The sequence below is a fragment of the Mycteria americana genome, chromosome 20 (assembly GCF_035582795.1).
Source record: "Mycteria americana isolate JAX WOST 10 ecotype Jacksonville Zoo and Gardens chromosome 20, USCA_MyAme_1.0, whole genome shotgun sequence".
NCBI classification, from domain to species: domain Eukaryota; kingdom Metazoa; phylum Chordata; class Aves; order Ciconiiformes; family Ciconiidae; genus Mycteria; species Mycteria americana.
The window spans coordinates 2,223,963-2,237,280 of record NC_134384.1 but is presented as its reverse complement, the minus strand read 5'-3'; the positions used below and the strand labels follow the sequence as shown (position 1 = coordinate 2,237,280).

Below are 13,318 nucleotides of genomic sequence, written 5' to 3'. Positions count from 1 at the left end.
GATTGCGTACGGCACTGGAGCAAGATAAAAGACTCAGAGCCTCAGAAATGGGACAGTTGACTGGTGCTTTTAGCTCACAGTGATTTTGTCAGTCTTGTGGTATATTAAGCAAGTAAAATGGAGCTTTGATTTATTTCAAATTATATATTTTTGGTTGCTTTCAGGGGAAAGGCGGCATTTATTTTATGGTTTACTTTCATTTGAAAATGATCAGCTGTGGAACATTTCTACCTTTACCTGACTGTAAGTATTTACTTTATGGTGGTACTCAGGCTCCCAGGAAGGCTCGGAGCCGCACTGCGCTGGGAAACGCTCAAGTGCGCAACTAAGAAAACATGGCACAATGGAAAGCTTCAGCACTCGGAACTGAATAATGAGGCCCAAAAAAATAAAGTCATCTTCTCACCCAGTTGAGTCAGTTAAATGCTGGACAGGCTTTGGCATTTTCTGTGAGCTGAAGTAAGGAAATAAGAGGCCGTGATTCCATGGTAGAAATCTATGCTGCTTTTCTGGTTTAAGTGGAGCCCATATAGGTGTTTTGTTACTGCTTTTTTGTTGTTTGTTGGGGTTCCCCCCCCCCAACCTCTGCCTAAAAGCAGGAGGCAGAACTTTGGTTCTGTAAAAACTGACTACGAGAAAGCAAAGTCCCGGGCTAGAAAGCAAGTTTGGTAAATGGAAATAATCCACGGCCGTGATGGGAGGCAGGGGAGATCAGTCTCACCATGCAAATGTAGTGTAAGTATCCATTCCAAAGCGAGGGGTGACTACAACTGTGTCATGGGTGCTTACAATGTTGCTGAAAAACCAACAAAATTTCAGTAGTGCTAGACAAAGTAATAAGATGTCACGACTTACAACTTGAACGGTTCAGGCTGGATGTTAGGGGAAAAATAAATTTCTTAAGGAGGGTGGGAGGGATTGAACCCCCAGCCGTCACTACCAAGTCTACCATCAATTGACAGTTTCCCTCAGCGTCATGAAAGGATCAGGGAGCAGTTCATCAGTGAGCAAAGGAAGGGTGGGCTTGCCGCTGCTTATATGCCAAACTGTACGTAAAGGGGCATCCTCAGTTCTCTGGCATCTCCCGTGCTATTTTCTGCTGTCATGCTACAATGACCTTAATAGCAATAACATATGAAGTCTGACATTACAAAACTCTAACCCTCATGCACATCATCTAAAACCTTATCAGTACTGTGGGTGATAAAATAACCTCAGCCATCCACTGAGGAAGGTCCTCGGTCTTTTTAATGACGAACGAAACCCTCGTGGTGCCACCCACACTTTCAGCTTCCTGCTGGTGAAGCCTTGGCTCAGGTTTCCGTTTAAATGCCATCGGCCACACCTTCCTCGACTACAGGAAACTGCGATTGTTAAAATCAGGGCATGTTCCTATTTAACTAAAAGGCTGAGCTCAAATAACCCAAAGGCCTCGACTATGCCAAACAAATTCCTGCCCAAGACATAGCAAGTCTGTGCAGCTGTAAATCTATAACCCGTTGACCTCAATATCCATGTGAATGACATCTCCTCGGGGAGCGGTTGGTAATAACCGGAAGGAGCAAAGAATCAGGCAAAGGTGGACAGGGCAATGTGAAAGTTAACAATAATAACGCGTAGCACAACGTTCTTCAGTTTACCACCCAAAAGTCCCGAAAGTTCCTTTAAAATGCAAATAGTACGTTTTTCAAATGCTGATGTGGGATAGCTCTTTTTCAAAATGTGAAATGTGTCAGCGCTACCTCTTCCTCACAAAACACTCACAACCTCAGCAAAATGATCTTTTCCAACAAAAATCTATTTCAGCACAGAATTCCCAGCCAGCTCCATTCAAGGAATATCAGCAGAAACTGTAACGTGATAGCCCATCTGCCAGGACTGTTTCTCCTAGCCCTCACCAATCAGAGGGTGATTAATTTTTAAAATTTTCTTTTAATCTGAATGTTGTACTAGTAAACGGTCCTTAAAAAAAAATCTTACTTAATTCTTTGCTATAGTAAAACAATTGTCTACATTGCCAGCAAATAAAGAAGTAATGTTAGTTGTTACCTATGGGAACTGGTAAGTTTTTAATGTTTGCTTATTTAAAATTGATACAATTTTGCATACGGGAAGGCTGAATTAAATAGAGGTTAAATAATTTGACCCACATTGTATGTGGAATCAGGGTCAATGCTGATATGGAAATTTGGGAGTTCCTTGCTCCCAGATTTTACTCAAGTTGTGCCTCTTGCTTAATTATAGTCCTTATTGCACAGAAGGCCCCCAGTCAATTAGTGAGACGTAACCGTCATCTGACACAGAAGCTGCCGGAACAGTGTGGCTTTTAGAGGAAATTGATAGGAAATTATTTCGAGGAGGTACTTTCTTTCATTTTTCAAAGAAAAGCAGAAATACAACTTCAAAGTCTTCCTTCTATTTTCACAAGTACATGGACAACAACAGACAATCCGGGGTTTTACAGCGTTACCCTAATGGTCACCAGGACATGCAGACTTCCAGGAAACTGGAGACTTCCAACTCCAAAATAGGAATATTTGCTAACACAGCTACCAGAGTCCATGAAGGGATATTCTACATCGTGTCAGGTTTTGTTCTGCTGTGACAACAGAAGAGTTACAGAGTCACAACAAACATTTAGGTTTAGGGTTTTTTTCTGAAAGGTTTATTGTTTTCCAGGCAAGTTGCATTAGCGAATGCCAGACAAATGGCTTCTGCACTATTTTCAGCACTGCCTGAATGCTGTTATTCTCACTGGGGTCCCAACCAACAGAAGGAAGAGCAGAGAGGCGTTTAAATAACAATAAAACCCCTTCTGAAATAGTTTCAAAGTTGATTCCATGCTCCTGCTTGGGTGTACACAACTAACTGTGCACCAATGTCGGGGTGGGGTTTTTCCGTAGTCCTCTTTGGGGGGGGCGGTTCAAGGGAACGGCATGGAGCAGCTGGTGTTGAGATCAAAAGACTGCGAAGCCAGAGGTGTGGGTTCTTTCCCAAGAACTGTCGGGGATGTGTTGGCATTGGGTAGTCACATTTGCATAAAACGCTTGCATTCTTCCTGCAAACCTAGCCCACGCAATAAAGCAAGCACTGAAATGGAAACCTGCAGGTGAAAACCTGGCCCTCCCTTTGAAAAGCTGCAGTCCTGGAATTTACTCTGTGAAGTCTAAGAAAATCCCAGCTGGACGAGCTGAGATCCTTTCCAAAGAGGTGGCACCACATTAACATACACGCTGCTTCAAAGCAGAGCTTATGTCCTGTGTTGAAGCCGGGGTTCAAGGTATTTAGCATCCTCAACCCACAGCTCCGCTCACTCTGCTTGCTGTCTTGCAGCATTCCTGGTCAGCACGATGACGGAAACGCTGCCCGGAGGTCGGCGTGGCGGCTGCCCCGGCCGCTCTGCCCACGGTGGGAGAGGGAACGGGGGCAGCCAGGCTCCCCGAGCTGCAGGTTTTGCTCAGTTCCAAATCTAAGGAGCCAACAGCGCTGAGACAAAAGTAATTATTTCAGCTATTAGCTGCTAAGAATAGAGCCGGCGGGGGTGCTGTGCATGGCTGAGGTGCACTGACGGCACAGTCGGAGGTAGCAGGGATTGCAGTGGAAGCACAGAAATAGCCATTCTCCACGCTCAGCACTTTGAGGCTTCATGAGTCACCAAAATACACGGGGGGGGGGGCGGACAGGTGGGGTGTAGAGGAAAATACACCCTGCCCCTACATGTAAAGCAGAAATGCCCCTGGGCTGATTGCTGTATTTTCTGGGAGAGAACAGCGTTTTGCTGAGGAGCCTGTTTTATCCCAAGGAGAGCATCTTCCCCGTCAGGAGGCAGTGGACCACCCTCACGCTTCCCACCCGTCGGAGAGCACGGCTCTTGCAAGGAAAACTTCAACGAGACCCTTTACGCTGCTTTTAAAGGTACTGTTCCCCTGCCCGGGGAGGGACGGGGCCCTCGGGGAGGCACTGGGGCTGCTCCGTCCTCCCACCGCCCCGGTGCCCGGCCCGCGGCCAGTCTCTCGTGGGGCATCAGTATTTGCAAAAGCCAGACGTCACGGGGACGGAGGAATCTATTGATCTCGAGCCAAGTGTGTTTCCCGGTGTTTTCCTACCTAGCTGCCAATCTTACTTGAAGTTCCCTTTACAAATACATTATAAAAGGTTAAACACGTGAAGAGCAGATATTTAAACGGGATCAGTAAAGGACCAGGTGCTCAGCTGGCTGTTCATCAACATCTTTAACATCTTGTCCTGATGCTATTTAGCAGAAATTGTATTGGTATGACTACATGCTTTTACTCAATATAGTTTGGAAGAGGCAATTTTCCTTCCGTGCTGTTTGTGCAGCCCAGGGTACAACACATTCCTGATCTATGACTAGGTTTCCAAACTACACAGGAAAATGAATAATAATGATAGTAAAAGTTGTACAACTTTTTTTATCCAGCAACCTTTGTATTACTTTAGTGCTGCATTTTCCAGCTATTGTACATGGGGGGAAAAAAATGTTTTTTTGTAAAAAACAGCATACCCAGCCAAAGCAAAAACAAAAAACCCAACAAATTCAAGGTTTAAGAGAAAATTTTTGTATCAATCCTGGGTGCAACTGCAGAAGGAGTCAAGCTAGATAGAATTAAACATCTCAGCTGGAGCATGGACAGGGCACCAGGCAGCTTGCTAAAAATAGATTAATCCTAATTACAGCCACACTTCTGCTTTTTCAGGGTTTCCCGTTTCACATGGGGACACAGAGGCTGTGAATGGAGGGGGGATCGGTGCCCACTGCGGCAGGAGAGGGGACACGGGGCGCATGCCACCCGTTATTGCATAACCCCGGGAACACGCCGTCCTCCGGCGGGAGCGACGGGAGCGACGGGAGTGACGGCAGCGTCCCGCCTCGCCGGCCTTCGGCTGCCCGGCTCCAGCTGATCAGCACAGGCTTAACTCGGCGACCAGCCCTGGAAATCTGTTCTCCCCAGTTAGCAAAACCAGACCAAACCACTGCAAAACAGGGTTTCAGGTAACGTGTGCTTAAAGATTTAAACATCCCCACCTTCCTACCGGCTCCCCGAACCACCGGCAGCCCCGGGGGAGCTTGCTCCTGTGCCAGAGCTGCCCGGCGTGGTTAAGACCCCCCGGAGCGGTGCCGTGTGCCGGTACGTCCCATAGGAACTGCCGTAAATCCCTACTGGTTTTATTTCCTCCTGGACTACATTCATACAGAGAGCTGACTTACTATCTCATAAGCAGAATTACAAAATGTTTAGTATGAAATAAACATATTTAAGCCTCTGCTTTCAAACTACAGTATTTTATTTCTCCCATAAAGCCTATGAAACTATGGAAAACAATTATTTTCCCACCCTAAAGGATGTATATTAATTACCAACTTAAGTATTTAGCCAGAAAATGTATCGCTTCAGCTACAATAACTTAGTTTTGTTTTATCAGAAACCCAGGAATTAATGCTATGTTTTTTCGTTTCGTTTCTGTAGCAGTAATCACTAGGTAAGCACAAGGGCCCCTCTGCTCGAGATGGATCTCTGTCTGCACACATTGATGCTGCTGCTGCGAAAAACAGCCAGCGACTGAAAGACTTTCTAGCCAGTAAAACAAAGGAAAAATCCATCAACCCCTCCTTCAATATCTTGGATTTACGTATCTGAGGAACAACTCTCCCGCAAGTAAGGGGGAACAGCAAAAATTTCATTTAAAGTGTCTGACTGAGCCTGTTCGGGTATTTTAGAAAAAAATAAAACAAGTCCCGACGAACATTAGGACACAGCCGTCACAAAGGGCAGGATCTGAAACGTCGGCAGCATCCCGTCCAGGGCTGTCAGCCTGGCAGGTTGCGCTGCATGGTGGTAAGGTTTTGGACGCGCTGGGTGGCACGGTGCTGGTGGGCTGCCTCCCCCCGGGAAACACCGATGCTCAGGGCCCGGCTGAGCGGCTCTCGGAGGAAAGGAGAGCTAGGAAGAGGGTGTCTGTCTGGAAAATACCTTGTTAGTTTTGAGCAGGACTGTCGCTTCAGTAAACGGTATCTTTACTTACAGCTCATCAGAAAAGATTTCGTTTTACATTTTTGAGCTTCATTTGCCCTCTGCACTGAAACGCAGATCCAGGATTTGGGGCTTGCTTTTTGTATTTCTAATTAAATGAGAAAGACGCACTGCAGAACAGCTGGTACCTTTGGGCTGATGGGCGCTGATGGGCACATCCCTGCTTTGATCTCCACAGAAGACAGTCTTGCAGCTCCAGTCTCCCGTACCCCGGCTGAGTTTGTAGCAGAGGTTTTGGCTGTCCCACAGTCCCGGTTGTCAGTCCTGCTGGCACCTCCCAGCTCCCCGGAGTTACACCCTGGGTACAAGAAAACCTCCCATTAAAAGTTTCACCAACCTTAATATGACAAAGCAATATTTTCCAAATGGGAAGTGAATAAACAGAGGAAAATTTGCTCAGACATTCCTAAGCAGCTTTCTTAGCATTGCTGTGCACCAGCAGACCGCCTCCGAGAGCAGACCTCCTCCTTTTCCCCACTGCTTTACGGGATGCACCTACAGAAAAGGAGCGATGCCGCGTGCGTGCAGAGAGGCTTGGCCGTGACTTAGAAACACCTATGGATATGAGGGCACGTCTCACTGAATGCATGTGTCTGCCAGCCCCTGCCTGGATTTTATAGGCATAGTGAGAGATTGGGAAATGTGCTGTGATTCATACGAACGTTTCAGTCCCCACTCCCACCCCCAGCGGAGCACCCACGAGTGCCCCGGAGCTGCCAGACGCACACGGAGCGAGCACCACGCCTGCCCGCAGCTCATCATTAAGCATCGGCTGCCAAGACACTCCCAAAATATTTAAAACTCGATGCCACAAATTATTTGTCCTTATCTGAAAAAATCCCTGAAACGCTTTTTATTGCTGAAAATGATAATATTCGGAGGGGTTTCATCAGCTCAGCTGAATACCGCGACACTGCCACTAACCGTCGCTGTTCGTGCTGGGTTTGGTGCTGGCAGGTACTGGCTGAGGTTTATCTCTGCCTCTTGTCTCAGCCTTGAAACTGGGATTGTAAATTATTTTGGCCAGGGATAAACCGTCTTTGCTTGTACAGCACTGAGCCACGCTGGCCTCTGGGTCTCGGCCGAGGCTTCTAGACAGTTCTAAAAATAAGTAATTATAAGCTATTATCTTTTTAAAATACTTGAAAAAAAGAGGGAGCAAGAAGAGACTCCTTTCCCAGCTGTTTTCTCCTCAAACTGCCAAGATTATTTTTCTTTAAACTGTGTCTTTTTGGTCAGTTCTCTTCTGCAGCCTTTCATAAAACAAGGGTACAGACAGTTTAAAAGTCAGGACAGGTATTTTGCACTTACATAGCAATAATCATTTGAAAACCACTAGTAAGTTCTAAAATCCAAGCGATTAACAAAATAAAAAATTAATCTCAAAAAGTTTTTTTATGCACGAGTTGAGTTGATTACTCTTCCCAGCATGGAATTATTTTGCAAACAAATCTCCATCAGACATTGAGCTTTTCTATTTTTTTTTCCTGAGAAAAAATAGATACTGTCATTTTTCAAGGTATTTTAGGTTTTTTCTTACTTGGCCAATTCTGATTAGTCACATTAGTCCCACTATAGATTTTTTTTTTCCTTCCAGAATGGGAGACCTTCGTTTTGAGCGACTCCTTTGTATAATTTGTAAAGTAGAAAACAAAACATTAAACATTACAAAACAAAACAGATGAAAATACTTTCAGCTTTGCTCATGTTCCTGCCAACTATTTTCCTTTGTAAAAAAAAAAACACACAAAACAGCTCCTTCTCAGCCCGTACATGACTGTTATCGTTTTACTCCTTTAAAGGGGAAAGGAGAGCTGAGGATTAGCTCTCAGTCTGCCGGAAGGGCCAGCACCTAAGAAATGGCAAGGACTGGTTTTAAGCCTCTAAGCCAGCTTCTAATATTATTCCTCCCCTCAGAAAACAAAGCAATAAGAATATATTGTGATGAAGGTATAAACTTTTAAGACTTCTTTAAATACATATTTTGAACAGCACACCAAAGATCAGCCATATTATTAAGAGATTAATAGCGTGAACACAATTTATTTGCCTGTTGACTGCACCGGACACGAGCCTCTGCTCTTTACACCTGTTCCCACCCCGTCGCTTTTCATTCCTTAGGGCTGGACCGTCAAAAGGAGGGATGCGATACTTCAAAAGCCAAGAGTGGTGTTGCCAGCAGGCTCCTGACCTCCTCTTCACTGATACCTGTGCACGTGCAGTTTCTCTCGTGCACGGTAACACGCAGAAAGCGGCCTGGCAGCACTGTCCTCCTCAGGCTTTAGCACGGCCGTCCAGTGCTGCAGGTTACTGCGAAAGAGAAACAGCAGCGTCCCAAAGCGATTCCATGGAGCTTCCAAAACCACCTGTGAGTAACAGCTCTGCTTGGGGTACAAACTTCTTTTTATTTTTTTATTTTTTTTTTTTTCCCCGCTCCAGGCTTCATTTGTCCCTTTGTTTGCCTGGGAGGTTTTCACCAAGTCCTGAAGATGACCATGTTCTGGGGACACTCAGAACTGCCAGAAATGTTGCATCGCTGGCTGGTCCATCAGAGTCTTTATCAGCTCCAGCCCTCCGGTCCAGCTGAAGATACCTGCTTTGCCTCCAAGATGCAACCACAGTCTAGAGGTGAGGTGCGTGCCTGACTGAGAACTCCTCAAATATTCAGAGCGTGAAAACTCAGAAAAATCAGAGCTTACATAAGGCCTTAAAATTTGGGGCACACCAATAACAGGTCACAGGGCTGAGACGGGCTCCTTCTGCCGGAGTCTTGCAGGAGGCTGCTTCACCCCGACCCCAGTTCCATCCCTGAGGCTGTTGCACACAAGGATTTCTCTTCGGGAAGTTTCGGGAAGTTTAACCTACAAAGTTGGTGCTGGGTGGGGACTCGGGGATTTGTGGTGGCCGCCAGTCCGGCTTTCGCCATCTCAGGTGTGTGCAAAGACGTGGGATGTTGTGCTCCATGCGACGCTGGCCCGAGTTAACCCGTAGCCCTATTTTCCATCTGTAACCATGGCAACCTGAGTTATCTTGCAGAGGTGCCTGTCACCCCGTGGTAGTAACACCCTGCTTGTCACAGCCCAACCTACAGTCCCACCGCTGGGATTGTCCACGTGCACATCCCAGTTGCCTGAAACTGCAAAAAAAAATACCCCCAAAAGCAAGGCGGCGTTTGCAGGATCACCGTTTCTAATGCAATTCTGGCGGAGGCCGAGCGGGAGGCAGGGAGAAGGCAGAGGAAGAGCAGGAATGCCGGAGCAGTTCAGGCACAATCCCGGCTCTCAGCAATATGATCAGCTCCCTGGCAACGGGAGGAAGGTGTGTCGGGGTGGATGGGGCACAACCGCTCCAGCTCCAGCAACGGCTCCAGGAGAGAGGAGCATCACCACGAACGCGGCTCATCTGATTTTGCCATGGAGCACTCGAAAAGAGAGAATAAAGTAACAGCTGGAAACAGCCTCCCGCTGAGTGCGTTACGCAGCGGCATGAGGTCCTTCGCTGTCCATTTTTATACAGTATTTTTCATACAACAGCATTGAGTTTAATTGTATTCAAGAGAAAAAGTTGCCCATACTGACCCTCTGCCTACATAGGGATTTCTCATATAGAGAGGGAAGATGCCTGGTACCATGAAAGGAGAGAACAAATTTGGAGGTTGGACTAGATGATCTTTAAAGGCCCCTTCCAACCCAAACCATTCTATGATTCCATGATTCTAAATGCCTCGGCCATTTAGACTACCTTGCAGGATTTCACAGTTGCCACTCTTCAGGAGGTGCTGTCCATCTACTTGATCAGAACAACTGTTATTCCTCAAAAGAGGAATAGGCCTTCAAATTTTCTGAAACCTAAATCACTAGGAAGGTTTTACAAGACTTTGCTGTCTTTTTACAAGACTTTGCTGCACTTGTACACTAAATTATCAGTACTGAGAAACTAAAGCGTTAAATCAAAATCAGAGAGATCCAACAGATTCTCATAAAGTCTTTAAAACCAAGATGAGGGGAAGAGATTAATGTATCTTAAATAATGAAAAAGACATGGATTCTAAAATTATTATTGAATGGATTCTTAGTAGTAAGAAGAAAAGTCATTTCTAAGCAGTCAATGACTGCTGAGCTGGCAGTCCTACACTGTAACTATGATAATCCTGGTTGCACGGAGGCACCAAGACTTTAATTCCAATTAGTTTTACATTGAGTGCGTCACCTCACACACGAAGGAGGACAGAAAACACATCTATTTTCTTTTGTAAACATACCAACATGGTTTCCACACTCATTTCGGTATTGCGCAATTGTACTAAAGGGGTTAGTTTCCTCTCTGAGGCAAAAAATTGCAAAGAAAAGTAACGGCTGGCGTAAATGAGCTATCAAGGATTATCCGCACTGAATAGAGTTGCCCAGGAGATGCGAGGGGCACCCAGTGACGGGCTGTGAACTGTCAGGGACCAGCAGCCAAAGCAGAGCATGGGGGAACAGCGTGCGTGAGGAACAAAAAAGCGAGATGTGGGCCGATGGTGGTAATTCTGCTTCCCCGTGCAAAGACACAAAAAGAATTGCTGCATGGTTTGGGGTGGGAAGCTGTGATTCCAACAGCAGCATGTGCAATAAGCTTGCTGCTCTGTGTCGATCAGTTGTCCTACAGTCTGACTAGAAGCCAGTAATAGAGCTTTCCTCCTTTTGAAAATGCTCTCTGGCATTTCTGCCCACATCTGTAGGATGTTTAGCTTTCGAAGAGGTACATCTATGGCAGGGTAAAAGGTCCAGGATGTTCATTAGAATTCAGAGTCTGTGAAATGGGAGCTTGTTCAAGAAGGTGTCTTCTGGCATTTAGGGTACCCCACTTCAATCATCGATAGCGTGAGAAGAGAGGTGCTCAAGGGGAATATAGGGAAGCAGACTGGATATGACAGGTGAAAATAAGGCCATCAGATGTGCACATCAATGAGCCAAGAATGACGGAGACCTAAATCCCAGTCTTCCCTCTGACACATGCTCTTCCATCAGGAAGAGCTACCTCCTGGGAGCTCCGGCGTCCCAGGGAGTTTGCTTTTCGGCCTCTCTCATTAGCGTTTCCCTCTGTGAGAGTAGCAGACGCTTTCTGTAACGTCGTTCTGGAGATCTGCAGCTCCTTTGCTGGAGATGGAGCATTTCTTCACCTCTCAACTGCAGCTAAAGGTGAAACGTCTACGAGGTCACTGGCAGGAGAGTCCATGATGCCCCAACTTGTGCGGGCGAGCATTTGGTTCTGCACAGCCTTGACACCAAACCCGCCACCCCCGGGGATGAAATCTGGGTTACATAAAGCCATTCCTGCCTCGAAACAGTGAGGTTAAAATGAGGTTGTCCAAGGTGAGAGCTGCCTCGGGAGGACGATTCACTGCCTGCACCAAACTTGGAGTACAGGTGAAAACTGAAACGCTCGGTGCTCAAATGAACATAAACACACAGGCCAGGACGCTGGGAGCTGCTTGAGCATTCAACGTGTTTGCAAATGTTCTGGAAAATAAGTATGTAGTGAGCTGGCAACGTCTGGAGGTGATACAAAATCAGCAAGGTGCATCCATGGTAAAACAGGGAGGAACAAAGGCAGGATCTCATGATGTGCAGTGGCTGGGTAAAAAATTAACTGATTAAATTCAGGATTCGTAGGTTCGAAGTGATAGGTTAAAAAAACCCAAACCGTAACTGAACATATTCAAGCGATGGATGTGGTGTTCCTCAGAAGTTCACGGAGAGCTGGCTGCAGGATGTGGGAAGGAGTGCAGCTACCTGCCGGGCCTGTATGCTCCTTCCCTGGCTGCTCCCTACCAGGCACCGTGAAAGGCAGGCTCCTGGCGCGATGGATTTGCACAATCCCAGCAGGGCAGGGCTAATTCTTATATTTGCACCATTCCATTTAAGTGACAAACCGTACCGAGCAGGCAGCGTGACGGTCCACAATCACAGAGCACTCTGAAACTGTAGGATGCCAGATAAACACACCAGAGAGAAGTTTTATACTGTATCTAACCACAGTTCCTACTCATTTCACAGCCCAGGATATAGGCAGCACTGAAAACTGCACAATTAAAACACTTTTAAAGGGTGCAAAGCCTGCATTATTCCTTCTTTCAGTGCTTTATGAAAACGGCCAGCTGACTGGTATGCTGTGGAAGGGCCACCACATGAAAGTGGACCCAGGTAAGAAAGGTGTAACAGAAATGCTAAATCATACTTTAAAGGCAGATATTTCTTTTCCAGAATACTAAGGTAATTCCTACAGCACAAAGAACAAAAGCTTCCTTCTGTAAATCCATTTCACGGAGACCACGAGATGGGGAAATGCATCACGCTTAGGTAACTGGCATTGGAAGGGAACTACTCGGAGTGGCCCGGGTTTAATGTATCAGCGAGCTTCAATGCTGGAGATTTAGTAATTCAGTGACTGGAGAGAATGGCAGTGGTGGAAACCACTAAAACCAACACGCAGACGCCTTACAACTTCAGACCATCGCAAAGGAAGAGAGACAGAAGTCATGTTATCAAGACCACACAAGTTTGTTGAGAAGGACCTACTGCCTTCTAATGGCATGGACAAAAAAACCACCCGACTTTCCATCTCCATGGTAACTCCTTCCTCCAAAGCATTTTTAATGCGATTTGTTTCCTGTTCCTCTTAACTTCTTTGATGGCTTTAGAACAGAGCAGTCAAGGCTGAAGTGCTGGTAACACACCTGCAGCAGGACAGTAGATGAGAAACCATGTCTTTGTCTTTGGCAGCAAGTGACGAGCTGAGCTTCTGTCCCCTCCAAGGAGATACCTGTGTAACCATCGCTAAACTGAGTAGGTGCGGAATGATTACAGATTCTTTCTGCCCGCAGAAAGAAGCCAGGGGCAAATTCTCTGCAGAAGACAGCAGGAGAGGATCAACACTGCTCCAGCCTCTCTCCTTGCAGGAGTTGGTACACGAGTTATACAAGTCATTTATCCCATCTCAGGATGGATCCCTGTATTCCAAAGGGCCTTGGTTGGTAATGGTAATGTTATGGTAGGTAACTACCCATGCTGGCCTTTGCTGCTCTTAGCATCCACACACCCTTTCGTGTTACTTGTCTTCCCTGTTCATCTTAGAGGATAGCCAGGGTGAGAACTCAGAAGGGCCAGCCGGGGCGATGCTGTCTTACAAAACCCTGCTCCAGTCTGACGGAGTGGCACTATGAAAGGGAATTACCCCGAGTACAAATATTCACTCAGATGGACCATGAACACAGCCGCAGGACG

The 13,318-nt window shown here is 46.4% G+C and overlaps 1 long non-coding RNA gene across 4 annotated transcripts; it reads left to right on the top strand.

The window, feature by feature from the left end:
• The first annotated feature begins 573 nt into the window (after window positions 1-573).
• Window positions 574-12,238, top strand: LOC142419165 (uncharacterized). Of its 4 annotated transcripts, none has more exons than XR_012778496.1 (6): window positions 574-3,497; window positions 3,803-3,915; window positions 4,719-5,014; window positions 5,490-5,678; window positions 8,175-8,681; window positions 12,173-12,238. It is a non-coding gene; the product is annotated as an uncharacterized LOC142419165 (long non-coding RNA). The 4 variants fall into 4 exon arrangements; XR_012778497.1 differs by lacking the exon at window positions 12,173-12,238 and having other exon boundaries at window positions 8,175-8,421; window positions 8,523-12,163; XR_012778495.1 differs by lacking the exon at window positions 12,173-12,238 and having other exon boundaries at window positions 8,175-12,163.
• The last annotated feature ends 1,080 nt before the right edge of the window (window positions 12,239-13,318 follow it).